This window comes from Silene latifolia, chromosome Y (genome assembly GCF_048544455.1).
Source record: "Silene latifolia isolate original U9 population chromosome Y, ASM4854445v1, whole genome shotgun sequence".
NCBI lineage: Eukaryota > Viridiplantae > Streptophyta > Magnoliopsida > Caryophyllales > Caryophyllaceae > Silene > Silene latifolia.
This window is the reverse complement of record NC_133538.1, coordinates 420,513,762-420,540,743: the sequence shown is the minus strand read 5'-3', so window position 1 is coordinate 420,540,743 and position 26,982 is coordinate 420,513,762. Positions and strand designations below refer to the sequence as shown.

The 26,982-nt window shown below is 40.3% G+C and overlaps 1 long non-coding RNA gene across 1 annotated transcript; it reads right to left on the bottom strand.

Moving 5' to 3' along the window:
* Positions 1-11,046: 11,046 nt before the first annotated feature.
* Positions 11,047-18,206, bottom strand: LOC141633146 (uncharacterized). Its single transcript, XR_012537949.1, has 2 exons — positions 17,786-18,206; positions 11,047-11,431 (listed from the first exon to the last, which is right to left on the bottom strand). It is a non-coding gene; the product is annotated as an uncharacterized LOC141633146 (long non-coding RNA).
* Positions 18,207-26,982: the final 8,776 nt, after the last annotated feature.

Genomic DNA, 26,982 nt, shown 5'->3' with positions numbered 1-26,982 from the left:
TTGTTCTATGTTCTTCGGATAGTTGGATTTTGGATACGGGATGCGTTTATCATATGTGTCCTTTTAGGGAATGGTTTACTTCTTATGAAGCTTCACATGGGGTCAATGTTGCCTTGGGTGACGGGTCTATCTGTGAGGTGCTTGGAGTTTGTACTATTTGGGCTAGGACATGTGATGGTGTTGTTATCTTTCTAGAAGGTGTTAGGCATGTTCCACGTTTGAAGAGAAATCTTGTTTCACTTGGAATGTTAGTTGATCAGGGCTATAGTTTTCAAGGTGATGGTGGATCGTTGTGCGTTGGTAAGGGTTCTTCTGTTGCTTGGAGGGGTGTTAAGGAAAGAATTGTTTATGTCCTTCAAGGCACTGTGCTGACTGTTGGAGCATCAGGTAATCGTTCTTTTGTCTCTCTAGAGTCTAAGTTGGGGCATATGCAACTTAGATATGTGAACGATACTTTAAAGCACATCCAGTTTGGGTCACTTGGTGATATTCTGGATAATTCGGGTTTGGATAGCTTTAGTGAGAATGGTAGTGTTGATAGTAAGGTGAAGTCTATTCCGGTACAGATCAGGCTACAAGGTTCTCAAGACAAGCTATCTACTTTTGTCTCTTCGCCTCAATGAGGCGTTCTGCGCCCCAAGAGGTGGGGCGGTTTGGTGCTTCAGGTAAAGCTGTTTGTGGCTCTTGAAAGAGAGCCGTTGGGACCTCGTAAGGGGTCATTTGGAACTTCGACGGGAGTTTATTCTTTGGAGATTTTGGGTTGGACTATCTAGTCTAACGATTAGTACCTTTGATGGAGGTAATTTGTGCTCGCTTAGAATGTTGTTTTTGTTTGGTTTCGACTTGAGTTTTGTTGGCTTGGTGTAGGCATTTTTGTGGTGGTCATGACACCTAGTTCACTTAAGTGAGACATTTGTTTTGTTCCTGGCGTTTATGTTCTTTTTGGGACAGTTTGGTACGACGGTACATTTACCCATGTAGTTTGGAGGAGATTTTGTTTGGAGTCTAGTGTGTGTTGTTTTGGTACACCGTTCCATCATAGTGACATTTGGTATCTCATATATTTGTGTTGGTGTTTGGTAGCTTTTGTCCTATGCGGAGTTTGCTACGTTTGACCTTCCTGTTGGTATGAAGATATGTTGGGTACTTAGTACAATTGGTAGTTTTCAGCTTTTTACATTGGGTACTTCGTATATTGGTCACATTTCTTGCACACTTGGTTCATTTGTCCGTTTTGGGAGTTGTGTTCAAGTCAAAGTGGAGACTATTGGGACAGATAGTGACTTGAGGATCGATTCTATTGAAGCTGATTTGGGTTTGATTCGTTTTTGGGTAATTTAAGTCAAGGTGGAGATTTGTTAGGATTTGTGCCTTGAATTTGTGTCGAAGACGAATAAGCTAAGTGGAGATGAAGCCGTGACACGGCGAGTCGCATGAACTGCTGTAACATGAAGTTGTTTCGTCATGTGATTGTGGTAGCACGAGTCAACGTGTTTTGTTTCTTGGAAATTTAGTGGGTGTAGGTCCCACTATGAATTTCCTATATTTTGTTATACGTGAGTTTTGTGGACAATTTGCATTAGTTGGGAAATTAAGTATTTAATTTCCTATTAGTTTATTCTTTATTAGTCTAGATATTTTATCTTGAGGGAAATAATTATATAAAGACCCAAATTTTATTCTAGGTTAATTAAGAGAGAGATTTGAGAGCACAATAAAGAGGGTCGATTTGTGAGGTTCCTTCTGAAGAAGAAAACTCAATTTGTTCGGGGCTCTATTATTGGTGTTCGTCTGTCTTTGAAGATCGGAGGAGTTTGTTCAGATCTTGATTGGCCTCAAGATTATTTGTCCTTCGTCTTATTGGGGTAGTCTCTTTTGTTCCTTTGAGACTACTATATTTGTTGGTAGAATAAGGTATATTTTTGGCTCATATTGAGCGCATGTGTACCGGTCTACTGCTGTACTATTTTCTCCACTATAGTGAAATTTGATCTCCTCACAGGGTGGACGTAGCCAGTTAATTTACTGGTGAACCACGAAAATCTTTGTGTCAACTGTATTTACATTCGTTATTTATTGTTCTTATTATCTTATCAATTGACTGTTTGGGTAACGGGACGCCTCCGTTACAACAGGAATGAACCACCTTCCAAATAATTGGCATGATTTGGTAAGAAGGAATACCAATTTCTTTAATCACTTCGACCATCAGGGGACAAGGAGGCAACATATAACCTGACCTAAAGGCCCAATCATGGATACAGGACCAGCTAGGGCAAGCCCAGTCTGCCCTAATAGGAGAGTCTTCTGGAATCCGCACTTCGGCATCAACTGGGATGATCCCTTTATCCTTTATGAATTTTTCAAACTCGGTCTTGAGGTGATTAACAAGAGACTACTGTTCATCAAGTGTCTTCGTAGGCTTAAATTCAAGCTCCTTGTGAAAGCTAAACACCATCTCCATAGGAGGAGCAGAAACTGGGTTTTGAGAGGATTCAGGTTGATTTTCATAAATTACTTCAGCAAGTTTAGGGACTAATGGAGTTCTAGGAGTAGTAACACCTCTAGTAGACTTTCTTTTGGTAACCATGGTGTTAGTTTCTGGAAAATTTGTGGAAAAAAGAAGCAAGGTTAAAGAAGTTGAAGATGAAGACCAGGGACGAGTTTGAAGAATTTTGAAGCTATGATTGTTTTTTCGGTGAAGAATAAAGCAACGGGTAAAACTACTTATAGTCGGCAAAAATTATGGTTTTACTGCAGCTTCAACGCAATAATTGAAGAGGTGGTTGACATGATTAACACTTGTCACATTTAAATCAACTTACCGTTTTTTATGATGAGTATCCTGAACCGTCTAAGAGAAGTTACTTTGATTACAAATATAATTATCTCCACATTACTGACCTGACCCAGCGACAATGAGGAGATAAGGGGCAATTGTTGGGCCTTATATTTCGTATCATCTTCAGGATATATTTCTACCCTGGCCTGACGATCAGGACAGGAATGTCAGGGTAGCTCAGGATTGGCACCAAGCAGGAGAGGGCAACGGTCAGGTATAAAGGTAATATTTGACCAAGTCAACGAAGATATTTATATTAGATTAATAAAACATTAATCAAGTTATTAAAGGAGCAATTATGGAGAATATTTGGTCGTCAAGACAAACCATTAATCCAGGCATTAAAGAGTAATTAAGAAGCAATTAAGAGTATAATTACGAGCAAATATCACGTCTTAAATAGTGAAGATTATACAACTGTTCAAGCAATACTATAAAAGGAGGTAGCCAAGATCATTTGAAGACATTCCAACATATTCTACAACATTCCAAGCCAGATTACTACAATATTTATAGATAATGAACTACATTGTGCTCTCTTTACACTTTAATCTCCTAAAATCATAGTGAAATCCTCTCCAGGCTTGGTCCCCATGGTTTTTTCCCATTTAAAGGTTTTCCACGTACGAATTCTATTATCTTATTTGTTTACTTTATTTATTTACTTTACATTACGTACACTTTATCCTGCCCAGCAGTTATTATAGAGATAGCTGAGCTAGTTAACCCTGCAATCATTTTACCCTAACCTGATTCAGCCTTGAGCACATTTCACCCAAAACTATAAGCATAGGTGCTTCCAATATCATTGATTACCCTTAGATTTTGGCGTTGCGACCTCTTTGGTTTCCCCTCTAACAAATTGATGGCTTCGACAAAATTATTTGTTGGAGGAGCTTTGCCCTTAAAAGAGGAGGCCTCTTGGTACCCTTTAGGTTTTTCATTTTCCATCGTTCTGATGTCATCTTTAATCCTTCTCCCAACCCTTTTCAATTCTTTAATGGAACTGAAATTTTGGTATTTGATTACATCACGGTAGATAGGTCGTAAATTCTTTATGACTTATCCACCATTTCGGTTTCATCTGGCTTGTTAGCCAGTTTCTCGCCTTCTCGAGTAGAAATCAGTAAATCCCTCTTTGTCTTTTTGAGTCATAAACTCTATTGTTCTCATGCTAGTTTGGATTTCAACATTATGAGCATAATTTTTACAGAACTCCACAGTGATATCTTCGAAAGTGGGGAAGTTCTTAAGTTCAGGATTGTAGAACCACGCATTCGGGTGTTCTCCAAATAACTGAGCAAAAATTTGAGAGAGCATATCAGCAGGTACTCCCTTCAAAAACCTGTATTCCTTAAGTCTTAATATGATGGACCGGATCTTCGGTGCCCTTAAATTTTAGGAGACCAATGAGCATAAAATTTGTGGGCAGCTTGTCTTAAACTGGGGCATAGACCCTAGCATTTTCATACTGAATGTTTTCCCCGTGGGATAATTTCAGATGGTCCTCAATGAATTTGAATTGTTTCTCCATATGAGTCAAAGATGGGGTGGATGAAGAGTAATCTTCACTAAGCTTTGATTCGATCACTTCCATTCGGGTCATTATGTGGTTCACAACCTTGGTGAGCTTGTCAATAGCGGGTTCCATGGTTTGAAGTCGGGTTTTCGGCGGCCTCTCTAGAAGAAAATCCTGAACCAATCTATAATTGATCAAAGACCTGCATACTCAAAGACTCGACCCACAAACTGACTCAAACGAAAACTAGACTCAGACTCAAATTGATGATAGGTTCGACGTATGGTTTGACTTAGACATTTATTCGTCTCAGACTCGGAACTCTAACGAGATTGACAACTTTATGATGAAATTCTAAACTAGACCCGGTGTCATTATGCCCGTGATCGAACCAAACATAGTCCGCGGGCTTTGTGAAAAACGCCTAAGAGACCTAACTGGGGCATTTTTTGTGGTTTGAGTCGGACCAAATAGACTTGAACCCAAGATGTGAGCTCGGGTTACCTAACTAGGTTGTGTCCTAGACTCTTAGGAAGTGACAAGAAAAGACCATAGACATAACCTAAGACTCGACGCATCTCATATTGGGCTTAGGTTTGGGAATTGATGTAACACCCCTATACACCAAGGTGCCTTACCAAGGACCACCCCAGTGTATAGAGGTGCTACCATCTCGGTTTCCCGAGGTAAGTAGATCAAATAAACAATAACAGAACATTTATTAAATAGCTTTACACTTTATATCATAAACCAGCGTGAGAAAGATACACCATAGACAACTGGGAGGACTACTAGACATGAGTGACAACGATATCTACTTCGGTAGCGTGATGACTCGATTCCCTTCCATGTCCCGCAAGCATTAAGACTAGATGTACCTGCTAAACCAATTGCTCACCATCCTCGAATAATAAAGATAAGCAGAGTACAACAATGACAAAAGCAACCGTTCCACAATCATCTCTACTCACCATCACATCTCATAACTGACCCACACTTAAGTGTGTTGCCCTGCTAGATTACTGCCACAACAGATAGTCCTCACCGCCAGTGGGGGACCGCAGCCTTGCCCACCTAAGCCCCGCTCATCACACGAGCGAAAACCCATGTTCATTAATGTGCACATCCCCTCTTGTAGCGGGTTCCACAAGGGGCGAATCAAGGGCGTGAAGCCACTCCCACAAGTGACTCCACTCAGCCGAGGACGCACCTCGCAATCATCGTCAATCCATCTCAACTCCAATACTCCATAATACAATCAGTCAACAACAGTCAACCAACAATATTAATCATATCAATTAAATCACAACAACACATCTTAAATCAATTATACAATCAACTGAGTAGGGAAACCCTACGTTTTCGCTATTCCATGATAGTCCATCCAACAACTAGCCAAGCAAGAGTCCTAGGTGAATCCTACAAGTAATAACCACATCCTATTACTAGACTACCCAAAAACCTACTAAAAGATGACGACAAAATATAAACTCACCTTGATATGTGGACCGAAGTCGGCAACGATGACAACCTGACTTGATGACTCCAAGCATGAACCATCCCCCTTCTTGGGTTAGTGCCTAGGCTAACTAAGAGAGTAAAAAGAAGGGTAATAGGTGGGAGAGAGAGAGAGAGAGAGAGAGAGAGAGAGAGAGTGAGAGAGAGAGAAATTAAGGTTAGAAAGAGAAGGAATCGTCGAAAAATGAAACAAAGTTTACGATCTCGCGTTTTATAATAACGTGTTAATAGACGTGATACTTGGTCGAGTATAGACATACTCGGCCGAGTAACCTTTACTAGGTCGATTAACCAGTAACGTAGGTCTCCTATCCTCTCCCATATCCAGCTCTCCTTTGGTCAAACGTTCAGTCAACGGGTACTTAAACAGGGCGGGTATTAAAGTCTTCCCCCCTTAAAAGGAACTTCATCCCCGAAGTTTGTCTCACACCTCCAAACACGACAAGACAAGGCACCTAAGAAAAGACCTATCACTCCCACAACGACGAACACCAAATAAGTTTAAGACATATATGACACTAGGTTATAAACATATTTTGACATAGTTTTGTCAACCACAGAATCACTATACTTTTACTATATACAACCACCAAGTTAATTACGTGACAAAGTTGATATCGTAACCCCATTAAGTTCTGAGATGACGACATCAAAAGTACATATTACATAAGTTTGTGACAAGTTAAAGACTTGAAAGTTAAAACAACGGTGAAACATAGAAGTACTCTGTCAACTTGCTAGGACTTTTACCGTGATGTTATCTACCCCTCTAAAAAGGAACCTCGTCCCCGCAGTTCATTCCACCCATCGGACCAAGCTCATAAGGGCGCAAAGAAACAACAACATAGAACATATATCACGTCGCGTAACAATTACGAGACGCATGTAATGTAAATAAACAACCATTATATTCATGCAATTTAAGGAAAATAGGTATATGCAACATAGACAAAGAGATGTAAATTGTACGTATGTGAACCATGATGATACCATTGCCATTCCGTCACCCCTTTTCGGTTCTTATACTACTATTACCATCTCAGCACTGATTCTGACCGTGTATCATTACCATATAAGCAAAGTTTATACCATGAAGACTTAAACCAATACTAGGACACCGAAAGATACATACATAGAAAAATAGATACTCAACTGTACTCTACAACAAATACAAATAGCGAGGAATGCAATGTCTAGATACTCGGCCGAGTACCAAGGAGTACTCGGTCGAGTACGCGATACTCGGTCGATTATCGGCAAGCTCGGCCGAATCTTCTGGCGCAGAATACAATTTTGACCACTCATATCTATAACACCAATGTCTTATCCTGCAAAACAACTAGATGTCTATCCTCAGCTTGAGGTTCACGGTCTAAATGACCCAATAGCAGTACGGAAAACAAGTAGTGGCCTTATGGCCAATTAAAACGCAAAAATAAAGGAGTACGGTGAAAGTTCAGCAAATATCCAACAACAAATCAAGAAAAACAAGGCTAGAAAACAAAGCGAACTCAAATGTCCGCATCCTCCTCCATATCCTCACCACCTCCGGTGCCAGCTGTCCCTGCTCCAGATGTTCCCGCTCCCTGATAAGCTCCAGATGAGTAGCCTCCACCGCCGGTCCACCTCCCTACCTCGTCTAGCTGACTGCCATAGTTGGCTCCCCACGGTCCTGCGAGGTAGCCAAACTCGGTCTCTGTGGGTGGTCTACAAAAGGTGGGATCAACCCCATAACTATGGAATACTCCAGTGTCAACCCCGGGTCCTCTCCACCAAAGCGGCTGTGCCAAGTCCTTCCCTATACCCTGGTTGTAGGCCATCTCATGCATGGTCCCTAGCACCAAGGTAGAAGAGATCCGCTCAGGAAGGTCGCTAACCTGCATCCTAGGGTCGTGGATAATAGGGTAGGGCGAGTACTGCGATGGGTAAAAGCTAGGTGTAGAAAAGGAAGTCTCAGTCTCAGCCACCCTTGCTGCTCTCCCTCTACGTTGGTCGTGGGGCGGGAGAGCGATCGACTGTTTCTCCGACACGGAGATAGGCTCAGGTAGGTCTATTAGAATCCTGGGATCGATCAGGTAAGACTGAGGGTCGGGTCTACTCTCACCACTCACCGGGTCATACTCTGCCAGTTGGTCCACCACGGGAAGGTGCTCGGGATCGGGAAGCACCATCCACATAGATCCTCTCACCCTCCAAGCAAAAGACCCATTCTCCAACTTCCTAAGTCACCTATTATGACAACAGTACTTCTTATCCATTGTAGGGATAGATTCGAACAACCCAGTACCCGACGCAGGTGGAGCTTCAAAGTCAGTCAATCTCTGGGCTAAGCGGTCACTATGGCCCTACAAGTAAGGTAACGGCTCGAAGACTGTGCAATAAGAGACAAACCAGAGCATAAAACCCCGGGAGCACTATTGTAAAAAGACTTCCCTCGACGAGGGTTAAGATAGGACATTAACAGCATTACCTCATGGGTGTTCATCTTGCTCACATTCTCCCTCCCGAATAGTAGACAAGTCATCATCCTAAGGAACATACGGAGTGACACATGTTGAACATCATTAATCAACATGGCACTCGCACTCGGAACTGGTCTCTCGGTTAGGTAAGGTAGGTAGTGAGGTGCCCCACTATTTTTCGCCACATCACTCAAGTACCCCTTTTTCTTAGTCTTTAGCCTAAGGTGGTTAGAAAACTCATCAAGTATCAAGCTATGGTCATCGTTCATAAGGTAGAAGGAAACGGTTTTTCCCTCTACATCATAAACGAAGGAGCTCAGGAACTCCAAGGTGAGGTATGGGCATGACTTCTTTTGAAGATGGTAGAGTCCCTCCATTACCAATATCTCAAAAATGTGAATGATATCCCCTTTAACCTCCACAGGTCTCCAAGATTTTGGGGTCCACACAATGAGTCGGTCTCATGGTCCGACCCATTAAGGCCACAAAAGTAGCCCCCTGCTTGAAGTCAGAGAAATTTACCGATGGATAAATGTCCACTGGAGGAACAATGGGTTCTTGGTTAGATTGGCCAGTTTCCAAGTTGACATTGGCGCGAGTCCACTTCTTAGCTGGGGCTTTTGATTTCGGCATGCTGCAAAAGATGAATTCAACAAGGATTTTCCAGAAATTTGCCATAGCAAGGACTATTTTTCAAGTAATACACTTTTTAATACGAAGTTTTAAGACGAAATTTTCTCATAAAAGACATGACATACTAATCAAGTAAAGCATTGCTATCACTCATTAACTCACAGGGAACATCCTAGAGGCAATCTAGGTGACCAAAAATCAAAACTTTGAGGTAAACCCTAGAGAATTTCCAACATAAGTTGGGTGGTTTCAAGCATAAAAACCGTTTTTGAGCATAAATAGTGACGCGTGTGTCGCGTACCTGTCAAAAAAAAACCAAGTGAAGAGAGATGAGTAACGTAATTACTCCTCTCCAGTCTTATACTAAAATTCACTCTCAAGACTAATCTATGGACTGATTACAAAAGCCCATAAATAATTAGGCGGAAATTAACTAAAACACACGACACCACTCGATCGAGTAAGAATAATCTACTCGATCGAGCAATATCATAACTAAACCACTCGATCGAGTAGATGTGACCCACTCGATCGAGCACCACTAGCATAAACTCCTCGATCGACCCCTCAACCAGCTCGATCGATCAATCTTGAGTGTATAAAGCATTCGATCGAGCAGTTAACCACTCGATCGAGCTACATAGGCACGTTAGACCTTGAATTGCTTCCCAAACTCGGCTCATGCGTCTTCCAAGTGTTAGATTTCTAAGCTCCAGCTCCTTATTTTCCATGAATGCATGCAATTGGGACAGTTAAGGCTCGATTTAGCTTCTCTTCAGTCAATTCCTGCAAATTACAATAAACGGACCAAAGTAGAATATTCGGGGGTATTTGTAGCCAGATGTTACATAAAAAGCACAGAAATGCGTGTAAAAAAAGAGGTGAAAACCTTATATAAAAGACACGCATCAAATAGGTTGTGTTTAAGAGCAAATATGACCAAAATAACAATATAGAAGTATAAAAACATTGGATTACAAGAGTAAAATTTAGATTTTGGGGCAAGTTTTCCATTGATTGAATTAAAAGCTAAGACGATTGATTAGATACATTACCTTAGTTGGAGATTTGAACAAAGCAAGAGGGAAATCCAAGAGCAACTACAACCAAAAATCACCTTAGTATTTTGAAAGAGAGAAAATTTTGTATAGAATGAAGGTAGGAGGCGGAATAAAGGAAGGAAAAGGGTTATAAGGTTTTCCGGAAATAACCGAGCTGGGCCGCGATTTTTGGGAACTCGGTCTACTTGGTTGAGTACTCAGAGATTAGTAGCTGGTTTAATCTGTCATTCTGAATACTCGGTCGAGTGCCTCTTTACTCGGCCGAGTATGGCCTACTCGGTTACTCGGCCGAGTTCAACAGAACAGTGATAAAATTGGAAGATACAAAGAGTATTTCCCTGCAAAACAATAAACATCGTTCGGAGTTCCACATAATCGGGCTCGTCACAATTATACCCTATTTCTATCATACACAAGGCACGTCTTGAGTTTTAAAGTTCATTACAATATACTTATGCAACACATGTTATAGTGCACATAACCGGTAGTAAAACAATCCATGCCACAACACATATACCGCAACCAACTTGGCTATGTTGCAAGTAGGACATGTCATATGTTTCAAAGTCTATTGACGAGCATACATCTACATCATTGTTACAAGTACACATACATATACCATTAAGCACACGTTTACGCTCCCGTCCTTCTTGTCGTGTTACAACACTACCATTGCTTGTTACCTCCCCGGTCATGTACCACTATGCATAAGACTTTAGACTTATCATCCGACTCATCCATACATGCACGCACACTTAATTTTACTAGCACTTCATCGATGACAACCATTTTCGCGCATTTAGAACTCCACATATTCCACACTCAACTCATTACTACACAGACTTCTACATACATGCACACTTGACACACATACACACTTGCATAGATACACTCCTATACATCTACCCTTCCACGGTGGCTAGCTTAAGTATTACTGCGGTCGGGATTCTGAGATGAGGGTGCCTTCTCTCCCAAAACCGACAGAAGGGGCTCCAACACACATACACTAGGTTCATTTTAATTCGACACCCTACATTTATTTGTTTCATTGGTCCAGGTTCTAAAATCGTCGCTTTGATACCACTTTGTAACACCACCATACACCAAGGTGCCTTACCAAGGACCACCTCAGTGTATAGAGGTGTTACCATCTCGGTTTCCCGAGGTAAGTAGATCAAATAAACAATAACAGAACATTTTTTAAATAGCTTTACACTTTACATCATAAACGAGCGTGAGAAAGATACAACATAAATAACCCGAAGGACTACTAGACATGAGTGACAACAATATCTACTTCGGTAGCGTGATGACTCGATTCACTTCCATGTCCCGCAAGCATCAAGACTAGCTGTACCTGATAAACCAACTGCTTACCATCCTTGAATGGATCACCCTAGTTTTAAAAACACAACACAGGGTCAGTTCACTGAATAATAAAGATAAGCAGAGTACAACAATGATAAAAGCAACCATTCCACAATCATCTCCATCTCACCATCACATCTCATAACTGACTACACAATTAAGTGTGTAACCCTGCCAGATTACTGCCGCAACAGATAATCCTCACCACCAGTGGGGGACTGCAGCCTTGCCCACCTAAGCCACGCTCATCACACGAGCGATAACCTATGTTCATTAATGTGCACATCCCCTCTTGTGGTGGGTTCGACAAGGGGCGAATCAAGGGCGTGAAGCCACTCCCGCAAGTGACTCCACTCAGCCGAGGACGCACCTTTTAATCATCGTCAATCCATCTCAAATCCAATACTCCGTAGTACAATCAAACAACAACAGTCAACCAACAATATTAATCATATCAATTAAATCACAACAACATATCTTAAATCAATTATACAATCAACTGAGTAGGGAAACCCTATCTTTTCGCTATTCCATGAAAGTGCATCCAGCAACTAGCCAAGCTTGACTCCTAGGTGAATCCTACAAGTAGTAACCACATTCTATTACTAGACTACCCAAAAACCTACTGAAAGATGACGATGAAACATAAACTCACCTTGAGATGCAGACCGAAGTCGGCAACGATGACAACCTGACTCGATGACTCCAAGAATGAACCATCTCCTATGTTGGGTTTGTGTCTAGGCTAATTAAGAGAGTAGAAAGATGGGTGATAGGTGAGAGAGACATAAATTGGGGTTATAAAGAGAAGGAACCGTCGAAAAATGAAATAAAGTTTACGATCTCGCGTGTTATAATAACGCGTTAAAAGACGTGATAGTCGGTCGAGTGTAGATATACTCGGCCGAGTAACCCCTACTCGGTCGAGTATTCTCACTACTCGGCCAAGTAACCTTTACTAGGTAGAGCAACCAGTATAGTAGCTCTCATATCCTCTCCCATATCCCTTGCTACGGGTCTTCTTTGGTCAATCGGTCAGTCAACGGGTCTTTAAATAAGGCCGGTATTACAATTGAGTTGGAATGATTTTGGAAACAAAGTGTGGATAGTTTTTTTTGGTGGAAATGTTAGTAATATTAAAAAGCAGCCCATAAGGCATTCACCATGTTACATACGCTTGTTACACTACATTGAGAGTTATACCAACTCACCGAAATAACTCATTACAACACTTGCAAACTCTACCAATCATCACATTAAACCTCTCTGTTGACACCATATAATCTCGCCATATTTTAGTTTCCCTATCTGACAATTCATGATCCTCATTTTGCACTCCTCCCTCGTAGTTTGAATAATCTTCATAGGATGCATTATATAAGAATCCAACCTACATCTGTTTCTTGTTACCCACACATGATATTGGACTACTAGCTACAATCAATGAATTGAGTAACAGTCTAACAAAACCCGATAATATCCACATCTTCAGCATACCTTTACTGATCATGTTAAATGTTAGGAGCATACCATATTGAATCAACCAGGCAACAAAATAATGCTTTGGTTTGTTTAATCTATTCCACATTGACTTTACCCAAGAAACATTCATATCATTATTTCCCATGAGCCATTCACATCTACTTGTTATGGTATACTCTCCATCTTCCCCCAACCATTTCCCTCCAATATAAGCCCTCTTCAGTTTCTCATTTACCTCACAGATTTTTCTCCACGCCCAAGAGCTAGCACTGCTAGGTGAATAATCCATCCAGTTTCTTCCTTTCATATAAACCTTATCAATCCATTTAATCCAAAGATAGTCCTTTTTGCTAACCATCCACCAAACTAATTTCCTAACTGCAACTGTATTCCAAGTTCTGCTATCTACCAGTTCTAATCCCCCCTTCTCTTTTAGCTTACAAATCGTACTCCGAGCTATTAAAGGAGCTTTTGATTAACTCTCGTTATCTTCCTAAAAAAATTCCTGCATAAAGCTTGGATTCTATCCATAACATCATCAGAGAGAATGAATATTTGAGCCAATAGGTATGGATAGTATTTACAACAGCTTTTACCAAGGTTAATCTTCCAGTATATGATACCTCTTGTTCCAACCTCTAATCCTTGCTAGCATTCTGTCAACCAGAATATTACAATCAATTCTTGCCAGTTTCTTATAAGATATACTGATCCCAAGATATTTAAAGGGAATATCTCCCTTTTTAAAACTAGTAAACCTCAGAAGGGCATCCTTAGCATCTGGTTGAATACCATTGAAAATCATATCAGACTTCTCATTACTAATCTTCAAGCCTAATGCCTCAGAAAAATAATTAAATGCCTCCAAAATGGTCACCACCGATTTTATATCACCTTTGCAGAATGACAATATGTCATTAGCAAACATCAAATGGGATAACTTGATACCATTGCAAAGAGGATGAAACCTAAAGTGAGGCCTGACACACACCGCCTCTAAAAGTCTGCTTAAATACTCCATACAAAGAGTAAACAATAAGGGGGGAAAGGGGGTCCCCTTGTATTAGTCCTCTTCTCCCCTTAAAGAATCCATGGGCCTGTCCATTGAGAAAGGGGGCCTGACACACACCGCCTCTAAAAGTCTGCTTAAATATTCCTTACAAAGAGTAAACAACAAGGGGGAAAGGGGGTCCCCTTGTCTTAGACCTCTTCTCCCCTTAAAGAATCCATGGGCCTTTCCATTGAGAACAATTGAGAAAGTAGTGGATATTACACATTCCATCACCATCTGAGTATACATGGGAGCAAAATTTAGACTATTCATCATCTGATGCACAAACTTCCACTCAACGGAATCGTATGCCTTTCTCAAATCAACCTTCATCATACATCTGGGTCAAGCACTCTTCCTAGTGTACAATGTCACTAAATCCTGGCTTATAATGATATTACCCATTAAGCTTCTCTCTTTAATGAAAGCAGACTGAGCATGATTAATGACTTTAGGAAGTATCACTGCCAATCTAGAGCAAATGAGCTTGGATATTATTTTATTTATTGTGTTGAAACAAGCCAAATGTCTAAATTCCTTTACAGAGATTGGATTGTCCACTTTAGGTATCAAAACCAGATTGGTGCTGTTAATTTGCTCAGTAATCTCCCTTCCCTAAATAAATCCTTAACTGCACTTCAAACTTCATCCTTAATGACCTCCCAGCCAAATTTGTAAAAGCAGCTAGAGTACCCATCATGCCCTAGACTTTTATCATCTGGAATGGAGTAAACTATCTTCTTAATGTCACCATAATTTGGAATACTCACAATGCTATCCTAGTCCTCAACATCCACCAACCTGTCCTTAGTCACAATATTGGAGTAAAAACCAGTAGTGTTAGCATTTGTGTCAAGCAGTTCAACATAGTAGTAAACAAATGCTTGCTGAATATCCTCAGGTTTTTTACAAATCACCCACCAGCATTCTCAATCTATATAACCTCATTGTGTACATGCCTCTGCTTAATAACCTTGTGGAACATAGATTTATTAGCATCCCCATCTACCGCCCAATCACATTTGGCCTTTTGTCTAAAAAAATCCTCCCTAGCTTTGGCTAGAGTGTGGATACTTTGAAATGAACATATTGGTTTAAAAAAACCAAATGGGCCAAAAGTCTAATCCTATTTGGACAGCATTTTGCTTCAAAAATATTCTTTTTTTTTCAAAAGACAGAACGTTTAAAGGTTCGGGATTGATAATAAATTGGAATTTTCGAAAATATAGGGTTGGAAATGGGCCAAAATTTTGAAATAAATAAGGCTTGACAACGACTCAAAAATTCGAAAAAAGGATAGCCATCTTGACTAAAAATTTCGAAAAGAGTCTTTTTAAAATTAGAAAAAAAAAAAAAAGACTCAAAAATCACATATATCCATTCGCATATTAAGGATGCTATGCATAAACCTAGACTCTTCTAAGTCTCGGTCGGTCCTCTATTACGAGTTTATGCCAATGATCCTACTTTGTTAGGGAAGTGCAAACCCACCATAAGCACTGTGAATAAGAAAGATAAGCACTTGCTAACCTCGGGGGAACCACCTCGATATTTAAATCAGGCATAGTGGATGTTATTTTCCTACCTTAAGATCGACCCAAGAGAGAAAATGACCCAAATCCTAAAGTCTCGTTGGTTTATGCATGATGAATGTAAAAGAAAAAACATATGCTATATAATCCTAATAGTCATCGTTTTCCTTTTCGAGTCGCACTATCCCCGTAGAGTCGCCAAATTGTGGACAAGGGAAATTCATCCACGCGACGTTTCTTTTCAAAAAAAAAAATTTCTCTTAAACAGTCACCACTAAATTTTAGGTGAAATTTAGAAACCAGTTTTAGAGATTCGAGTTCGTGTGAAAGTACGTATTGTAAAGTTAATTAAAACAAAAAAAACACAACCCCGCCCGTTGCAATAATGGCCTTTACTAATGAACTACAATAGCTATTTGGCTACGTAACACATGTGAGAATGCATCCAACAAATTAAATCCTAACATCTGAATTCCATTCTATGTCAATTTAATGCAAACAACTCGTCGAGTAAATTTAGCATGTGAGTTCAATTGAAAAAAAACAAAAGGAAACAAAGAAGGAATTAATAGAGATTCTTACTCTTAGAATAAGCATGAGTCCGACTATGGTATACGACACGAGCGGCACAAATACATGGCCTAAGGCCTAGAAAACCGTGCATAAGGGACGGGTTGCTCACGGCCTATAAAACGTGGCCTTGGGTCACTCCTCGTGATTAAGCAAGATAAGATGACTCTAGACTCAATCCTCGTGGTAGGACGATGATTATATACGGTCCTAGTCTAAACTTGCATCCAGACTCTCTGGATGAACATTTTCAGATTCGACATGCAATAAACCTTTTGCATCCAAGACTCGAAGCAACTGAACGGATGTCGATTACCTTGAATTCGATAGAACAGCACAAAAGCGGCGGATAGAGAACCAGCAGACCAAATCCGCCAGAAAGGCATGGAAGAGGCGCAAAATTTATGCTAGTATGCTAAGCACAATGACACCACCTCGCATGAGTACAACATTTAATGGTCGGGTCGACCAACGCTACACGATCGCCTCCAAAAAATGGCGTCATACTCACGCTAACACCAGCAGGAAACCATAGAAGACTATTATCCTCTCGGTAGGGCGATGATAATAATACGACCCTAGCCTAAGCCCGACACCGAACTCTCAACATGAACGTTTCTAAATACGATTGGACGACGATAATATGGTCTCATCCTAAATTCTCGGGATGAACATTTCCCGATTCCTCATCTGATAAACATTTAGCATCCAAGACTCGGGCCAACAGAGCGGAAGCTGAGTACCCCAAGTTCGGCCGAACGACACGAAAGAGGCGGATTATGGAGTCAAGCATAGTACGACAAAGTTCAAAGACAAGTGAGTACTATGAGTAGATAGTAACACAACTTAGATGTTAATTCCAACAACAAATAAGAGCTTACAAAGCATGGGAGTTTGATCCAACACAATCAAACTTGATTCCAATGACCAATTAACGCAAACATGGTATACATGGGTGAAATATCAAAAAACCGTCATTAAACATGTGAATGAGACTTCATCAAAGTATTCTAATGTAGAACAAGTGTTAAAGTACCATACATAAGCATTAGAGTCAATTTTAAGAGCACAATAAACGAGAAACATAAACTCAATTCAATACAACAAGTTTAGAACCCAATTCCGACAATTGTCAACTTTAAATGGTCATATCATCACTTGTATAAATGATATTAAGGTGAAACCAATTGGACATGATATAGAATCTTTTTACGATTCTAACGGTATGTCATAAGCCCAAAAGGGATAAGAAACCAGGGCGTTATGACCACTTTACGAAAACTTGACAGACTGAAACAGCGGCTTGCGGTGGCAGTCGCAGCTTACATTCTACTCTGGTTCTGTACTGCTGCACGCATCTTAATGTCGACATTTACCAATTTTTCGTCCAAAATACATCCAAAATTTACATGTAACAACAATGATACATAATACAACTCTAAGAATATAATTTTCACACATCTTGATGGATTCAAGCACAAGATTTTTATCAAAATAAATCGAGCCAACAACAATAAGTTAACACCTTACAATTAACCCATTAATCTTTATTACATTATAACCAAACCAACACATAAAACCATCAATTAAAGAATCATTTAACAAAAGCAATTCAATAAAACTCATCATACAAAAATCACAAAACATTACCTAACGTAAACAAGAGATTCCTAAGGAAAACGCACATAAAAGAACTAATCTTTTTCATGTGAAACACTCATCTAAACACATAATCCATCACCATTACCTTTGTAACGCTCCAAGTCTTCAAATTTTCGTAGTAGTCATTGGCACCCAAGAATTCCTTGTCCCAATCTTCAAAGTACATCCTTTTATTAACATTGATACCATTAGAAAAGGAGGAGAAAAATATGGAAAAGTGGGTTTTAGAAAGAGTTTCAATATCTTTACTGTACTTATCTAGAAAGGAGGGAGTGGGTAGGATTCTAGAACAACAAACGGATATAAATTTGATTAAAAATTGGAGGTTTTATGTGAGTTTTACTAGAAATTAAAGATTTAGGATGAGTTTTAATTGAGAAATCTCCTCTTTTCTAATGAAGAACATGAAGCGAAGTTGCTGAAAAATTGAGAATCAAACCCTAAAAGCGAGAGCTTTGGTTGTCTTAAGGAAGGTACTTAGATTTGTTTAGACCCAATTACTAAGGCACTTGGTTTGTGACTCGGTTTTCCACTTAAATGATCCATACTACGACTTTTATAAGTTTTCCGGACTATAATAAAACCAAATTAATTTTAAAAAACTAAAGCACAATTTTGAAAGTACAAAATAAATAAATAATATATCACATAAAATTAAGTATTATTAAATTTGCGATTTTAAATAAGTTATCCATTATGATAAAATCACGGGTGTAACATAATCAATAGTTAATTAATCAAATCAATATATTCTACCTGAAGTAATCAAGGGCGCTTTCACATTGCATCAAAATCAAGTCGAGTTTTCGTTAAAGGACAATTTAGTTAAATTTTGTGACCACCTATATGTCAGTCTGATGGTGCAAAATCCAACTTTAATATTGTTTTCATTATTTTTAGGGTAAATTGATAATTTATACCTTCTATAACACGACTTTTTAAATTTTATACCTAAGATAACTTTTTTTCAAAACTTATACCAAAAATCTTCATTTATTACAAACTTAATACCAAGTTGAAATTCTGACAAAAAAATAACAAACTGACCGTTTTACCCTTACCCTTTAACCCATCAATTTTCATTTTGCCCAACAACTATTTCCCCACCGCATAAAACCAATCAACACCCACATGGCCACAAACGCCACCACATAGATGTAATACCCGTCCTTTTAGGGACCCGTTGACCATCGTTGACTGACCTTAGACACATGTCTAGACCTTCGAAAACCATAGGAGTTAACCTTGTGACGTAGTAACCCTTTTAGTTCTGGTGACTCGATCTAGCGGAGGCTACTCGATCGAGTAGCTTAGTCACTCGATCGAGTAGAGGCCACTCGATCGAGTAAGTTACATGCTCGATCGAATAACGGGAGTTCACCGGGGAAATATAAATTGTGATATCGGGAAAACCAAATCATTTCATTTTCTTTTCTCCTAAACCTAGATGTCATCATACCTCTATTCCTTCACCTATATTCACTCTTTTGGAGCTTTTGAGAGTGAAGACACCATGGGGATGGGAAGCACGAGTCGGGTAGCGGTCTTGTCGTCGGGATGCTATGTATAGGTATGTTGTCATCGTCATCATCGTTTTCCTTGGTTTCGTTTGTGATTGTGGCAGTAGTAATAGATGGTCATACTGTTTGTTATAGGTGGTTATGGTGGTTGCTTGTCAGCTTGTGGTCGAGTGCGGAATCACTACGGTTTGCTAGAGGTAGGTTCTCCTACTCAGTGCTGTTGGTTGTCTAGTATGTCAGTTGTAGTGCTTAATTGTATTTGGTGTTATGATTGGTAGTGTGGATTGATTGTTGTTGGTTGTTGTTTATTTGTCTCTGGCTCGCGAGGCGTCTCCTCGGCTGAGTGGAGTCACTTACGGGAGTGGCTACACGCCCTTGATTCGCCCTCTGTGGAACACGCCATAGAAGGGGATGTGCACATTAAGGAACATGAGTTTTCGCTCGGGATTGATGAGCAGGGATTTGGTTTATATGGCTGCGGTCCTCCACTGGTGGCGTGGATTACTGGTTGCGATTGGTAATCTGGCAGGACTGGACCTTCGGGCAGTCAGAGAAGTGTGGGTGATTGGAGAAGGTGATGTGTGTATGGTTGATGTGCGTGGTTTTTTGTGTTCCTTCAGTTACTGACCTTGGGTGGTGTTGTTGTGTTTTCTTCTTATGTTGCGTCTGCCGTGATCCACTATGCTGAGCAGTCGGTCTTAACAGGTTGATATCTGGATCATAGTTGGGTGCTTGGAGGGACGAGTCTACGACGAGTCATGGCGGAGAGAGTATCACGTAGTTGGTAGTTGTCACAAGTTGTATCTTTCCTTTTTGGTTAATTACTTGTAAACATAATTGTTCTTTTATCGACATTTGATTATTACTGTTCCTCGGGCAACCGAGATGGTAACGCCCTTATCTGCTGGGGAAGATCTTGTTAAGGCTCCTTGGCAGATGGGGGTGTTACAAAGTGGTATCAGAGAGACGATTTTGGAACCTGTAACTAATGAACATAGTGAGTCTAATAAAATGAACCAGTGCATGTATATTGGGAGCCCCGGCAGTTGCTTGATTTTGGGTGAGAAGGCACCCTCATTTCAAAATCCTGGCCCCAATATACTTAAGCCAGTCACTTCGTATGGGAATATTGAGTCGGGAATTGTGTGCGAATAGTTGTGTGTGGTGTATAGAATAGATATTGTGTGTTTGAGTCTGTGTTAATGTCTGGTGCGTGCAAGTAGTAGTGATAGATCGTGTGTGTGTGTGTGTGTGTGTTTGTGTGTGTGTTTGTGTGTGTGTGTGTGTGTGTATGATGGGAGTAGTGGATGTGTTGATAGTTGCATACGAGTATCTGATAATGTGACGGTGATAATGGGTTGTGAATCTTCACATGTGCTTAGGTTAGTATTAATTGACATGTAATGCTGTCGAATTTAGTGGATGAATGTTGTTGCGTACTCCTGTGAATAGGCATAGTATGTGAGTTATCTTGTGGTTGTCGGATTGTTGTGATATGTTGTGATATGTTAAAACTTTGAGCAAACATGAGTATTAAGTAGTAGCTATATTGCCAAATGGAATGCTTAATGTAGTTTAATCACATGTTGAACGATTGAATTTTAATATGCGTAAGTGAGAGTAGAATAATGTGCTATTATATATATATATATATATGTTCATTTGAGTTGAAGCAAGTCATAGTCGAATTATTTTGTAAAATGTTTCATATAGGATGGAATAATATGTACAATGTTCGGATGAGATAGTTGTGTTGCATTTGAGTTAGTACTAATGGATCGTTATTGGTTGAAATAATCAGTGACGAGTTCCAAATACACCTTGGACTCGGAACGAGTTGTTGTTTTGCAGGAACCGTTAACCGAACTCGTAACTTTTGACTTTGTTCTTAACCTTATTCGACCGAGTACGAGTGCCTACACAACCAAGTAGACCTTACTCGATCAAGTAGTTGGGTTATTAGATCGAAACCGTTGAAACTACCAGCGGAAACTCGATCGAGCAACTCCAACTCGATCGAGTAGAGGCCGCTCGATCAAGTAACCGAGTAACTCGATCGAGTTGGTTGCTACAGTACCCGTATTAGAACGGAATTCTTATTCTTTCTTTGATTCATTCTTCCTTCTTATTTCTCCTTAATTCAACCCTAAAATCACTAAAACCCCCTTTTTTCTCAAAGTTCTTGGTGAAGGTTGTGCTTAATACTCTTGAAACCTCTTTATTCATTCATTCAATCCTTTTGCAAATCATTCAAGGTAAGTTTGTTACTCTCTTTCTTTGTTTTAATCAATTAGTAGCACATAAAAGTGTTAGTTTTCTGAAAAATTCGATTTATACTCATGGATTTTGTTTATGGTTGTAGTATTTTGGTAAAATTGATTTAATTTCTTTATTATTGATGCTCGAAATTGCAAAATCAAACCAATTTGTGAGTACAATTGGACCGAAATTTCTAAAGTTTGGGTTACAAATTGGATTTTTGTTTGTCTTTTGAGCAACTAAAAGGGAAAATAGAGTAGGGTATGTTGTTGGTAACATGTTTGGTGTTGATTTTGACTAATTTCACCAAAATTTCGTCTTAAAACTCCGTCTTAAAAGTGCCCAAAACTGAATTTCGCCCCAAATCTTGGTGATAATGATCTTATGTGAAGCTATTTTTGAGGGATTAAGACCCCAATTTTTCTGATTATTGTTAAAGTTTTTGTTTTTTAAAAGCCATGACACCGTCTTTTGTGAGATATGGGAGTAACGTTATTTTTGGAAATTGTTGGTTGTCTTATGAAAACTACTTTAAATTGTTGTTTCTCTATCCATGAGTATACTTTGAAAAGTTCTTTTTTGATCAAGTAAGTATCCATTTGGTGTGTCTAAAAACATGTTGAAACTGATGCCAAGAGTCACAGCTACGACCCGATAGAGTAAGAGGTCGAGGGCCTCTAAGCCGGAGGTGGGAAAGGGGAGTCAGGGACCCACTGTTCCACCCGTTTCCGAGTATCCTACCATTGTCTTTGCTAACTTTGAGCAAAAAGATGCCTTTATTGAGTTGCAAAAGCGCCATATGAAACCTACTAGATGTATCGACACTACCATCCTTGAGGACCTGAAAATAGACACAGATGTGAGGCATATCTTTGAGATATTGGGTTTGGCGGGGTTGTATCATCTTAGGAAGCACTCTTACCCTTTCTTGACTTTGGAGTATATTAGCTCTTTTTCTTATGATGCGGCAGCTAAGACTGTACAGTTTTGTCTTATGAACACCAATTCTCTTTTGTCCATGGACCAATTTGCTTCTCACCTTGGACTTGCTCGACCCGAGAAGGGATCTCTTAGAGACATTCCAACTGAGTGTGGGGCTAGTAGTTATATGCCCTATTTCACTAGTAAGGTCGCCTCTACTTCAAGTAACATGTTGATTAATGATGTTCAACATGTGCTACTTGGCCTTGATGGCCACCTCTTAGACCCGGTACTTGAGTTGTGGTGATATTGTCACACGGTTAGCTGAGCGGTTGACTACCTTTGAGGCGTCTTCGGCCCTCACACCTATGGTCCAAGCTGTGCCCACTTTGGACCGAGATTACTTCATCGACCAGAAATGGTTGAGGACTTTGGTGGCTGGTAGGTTAGCTTGAAGAGTGCGAGGTATGAGTTGGATAAAGCTACCTAACCCTGTGCACCTCCCTGTGACTGAGCCTTTGACAGCGGTGATGGTTTCATCGGACTCCGACGACGAGAAGGTTGCCCATACTCAGTATTACTACCTGATAGATGATGATCTTTTGGAGGTGATGCCAGAGCCGACCAAGGGGGACCAGACTAGACCTGAGGATCAGCAACCTAGAGTAGGGAGAGGTCCTAGACGGGTGAGAGAGAGGGATGGTGAGACTCAACCAGTGCAGCCCGTGCCTCCATAGTATTAGTATCCCAATTACCCTTCGTCCTTTAGTCATGCGATGCAGGTGAGTGAGCTCACAGAGAGGGTATCCAAAACGTTGACCCTCCGGAACCTTCACAAGATGGCGTACGTGCAGAGCATTGGGACCAACCTGGCCCAACCAGTTTGGTGGAGAGGTGTCGGGGATGATAGTGGAGTCTTCTACTCTTATGGTGTAGATCCGGCTACATGGGGGGAGCCTAGGAGTTATCCTCTCGGTTGTATGGCGTCATGGCGAGTAGAAGGAGACTCGGGCATAGGAGCTACCACTGGCGAGGGTACAACTGGAGCCGACACGTCCGGAGGAGGCGGAGATGAGGTAATGGAGGAGCCGGGTTTAGAGTGATGTTGTTTCATGTTGTTTTACTTGCTCTTACAGGGATTTTAGTTAGTTGATACTTGTTTTGGTTGGCACTTGGATATACTTTGATTTGTACTTGGCCATAAGGCCGTATTTTGTTAGATTTTGAAACTTGATATGCAAGTGGATAATGTCAGAGATGAAACACCGACGATTGTTATGTTTTCTTAGTCTGACAACGTGTATATAGAGCAATTTGACCTGTAGTTACTCGACCGAGTGCCCCTAACTCGATCGAGTAACTGCGTATGGGATTCTGAAATGCTTATTGGACTCGACATACTCGATCGAGTAGCTGTTGAACTAGATCAAGTAGCATGAACTCGATCGAGTTGTTCCTTAACTCGATCGAGTACCCCGTGTTATTGGTATATTTCATTTTTAAAATTATTAGTTGGCATCACCTATGTGTATCTTGCTGATAATATGTTTCATTGTCATGGTTGGTAATCACAGCATCATGTTTCAAGTGCAGTTTATATAATATCAGTATGGTTTTCATTATTTTCACCCATGGATGCTTAATTGAATTGCTTGAAGTACCATGTTGAACGGTGGTTATAGTTTATCGTTGCGGTCTTAAGTTTACAGCTGGTTATGTAGAGTACACATGATTGGGTAATGTCACTTAAATAATTTGTCGGTGTTCATGTATAATAATGGGGTGGCGGTACATTTCACTTACTTATTTGTGATTATCTACATCTAATATATATACTAACATGCATACATTTTATCTACGTAATATCAGTAAGGTACCATGATAGTTGTTAGGTCTCAACGTATGATAAAATTGTTTTGTAATGTCAAGATTGAGTAAAGTTATCATTTCATGTAATATTTGTAGATCGTCTTAAAGGTGAACTTCGGGGACGAAGTTCCTTTTAAGAGGGGAAGAGTAATGTCGCATGAGAAAAATAACAAGTTATGACAAGCATATCACATTTTGAGTAAATTGTCGGTAAAATTCTCAGGTTGCTTAATCCCTTTGTGTGCTTAAAAAAAAAAGAATTTTAAGTTTGGTTATGTGAAGGTAATGCATGTATTGTGATGTTAGGCGAAAATGGTAGTAAATTGAATTGTTACATTGTTGAGTAATATTAATGTTATGGAAATGGTTTAAATGAATGTTAAGCTATTGTTGTACACTTTGACTGATGGTTGGCTGTATTTTGGATTGCTGTACTTTGGTAATTAGTAACTAATTGTTATTGATGATTAATTATTAGACGAGTCAAATAGAATAGTTGTATTAGATGAATATGATGTGTGTGATATATGGAATCATGCAAGAAAATTCGGTTAGTAAGTGGAAGTAACGGTTTGTGTTAGTGTGTTCTCGTGTATAATGCATGTTTGATGACTCGATAGGAGGTTGTATTTGATGATGTGTTGCTAAGGTAGATGAAGACGATGGGTGGGGGCGTACATGGATGGGTGGTATATAAGAATGGTTGTGCTTGTCCTTGTCAGGGTGGATGGTTGTCGACTGTCTTACTGCACTTTTCACCTTATGTCATGGGGGATGATGAGTTGAACTTCGGGGACAAAGTTCTTTTTAAGGAGGGAAGACTGTAATACCCATCCTTTTAGGGACCCATTGACCGTCGTTGACTGACCTTAGACACATGTCTAGACCTTCGGAAACCTTACGAGTTAACCTTGTGACATAGTAAACCTTTTAGTTCTGGTGACTCGATCTAGCGGAGGCTAATCGATCGAGTAGCTTAGTCACTCGATCGAGTATAGGCACTCGATCGAGTAAGTTACATGCTCGATCGAGTAACGGGAGTTCAGCGTGCAAATATAAATCGTGATATCGGGAAACCCAAATCATTTCATTTTGTTTTCTCCTAAACCTAGATGTCGTCATACCTGTATTTCTTCACCTATATTCACCCTTTTGGAGCTTTTGAGAGTGAAGACACCATGGGGATGGGAAGCACGAGTCGGGTAGCGGTCTTGTCGCCAGGATGCTATGTACAGGTATTGGAATACTACGGGTTTCATAGGCTGGTACTCGGCCGAGTATGGCTTACTCGGTCGAGTAAAGTGTGTCGTGTATCCTGTTTGGCTACTGCCCAGGAACACTCAACCGAGTATGTGGAATACTCGACCGAGTAGAGGGTACTCGACTGAGTATACTCTATACTCGACCGAGTATCCGGTCTGCCGAGTGTAATTGCCGCGGTTTGATTTGGAAATGATTAGGGCATTATATATTACGCTAAAAAAATTCTAATTACGTTTTACAAAACCTAAAACATCCTACGACGCTCTAATCATCTATGAATCTCTCCTTTGTGTGTGGGTGATCATAGCAATTGCATTCTTTCCTTTGATTTATCGTCGGGAAGTTCTCGTCTTCATATTCAATGGTTTATATTTTAGGGTTTGTTTTTTATTATGAATTGGGGGAAATGGGGTTTGCATATAGTGATTGTGTTATGTGATTATTGATTAGGCGGAGACTTCGTAGAGGAGCCGTTCTAGATTGCTTGCTCGCATTCCTTGCTGTTGTGCTAAGGTAGGGTTTCCCTACTCAGTTCCTGTTTAATTGATTTGAGATATATTGTTAAACTGTGTATGATTGTTGTCTGCTGATCATCATTGGAGTGTTGGTGTGGTGGTGGTGTGGTGGTTGTGATGGTGTTGTGATGATTGTGGTGGAGTCACTTGCGGGAGTGGCTTCACACCCTAGTTCGCCCTCCGTGGAATCCACCATGGGAGGAGATGTGCACATTAAGGGACAAGGTTGTCGCTCGTTGATGAGCGGGATTTAGGTGGGGATTGGCTACTGTCCCCCACTGGAGGCGAGGATTACCTGTTAAGATGGGTAATCTGGCAGGGCTACGCACTTCGGTGTGTAGTCGGTTACCGTGTGAGAACGGGAGACCGAGGATGGAGGATGATCTGCTGGTTGCTTTATACGCTTGTCTTATTTTAATTATACAGTAACTGACCCGTTGTGTTTTGTAAAATCTGTGATGATCCATTCGGGGATGGTGAGCAGATTGTGACAGGTGATGCACTTGATGAGCTTGGGGCAGTCCTGGGAGAGTCACCACGCAGATTAGTTATCACCGTCAAGAGTCTTAGCTGTCCTTCTTGTAGTTTTTAGTTTTGGATAATACTTATGTTGATTTTTGGGTCAATGTAACTTTTATAACTTTCGTACTTTAATAAATGTGTTCGGACGGTTGCTTTTGATATATACTAACCTCGGGCAACCGAGATGGTAACAGCCTTTCATGCGAGGGTAGTCCTGGTAAGGTACCTTGGTATGAGGGGATGTTACAAAGTGGTATTAGAGCCGACGATTCCAGCACCTAAAACTAATGAACCCAATGAACTTAGGGAGTCTAAATAAAATGAACCAGGGGAGAGTTTTTTGGAGCTACCGCAAGGACTTGGGAGACGTCCCGCAGTCGCACTATGACCCTCACAATCTCAAGCCGGTCACC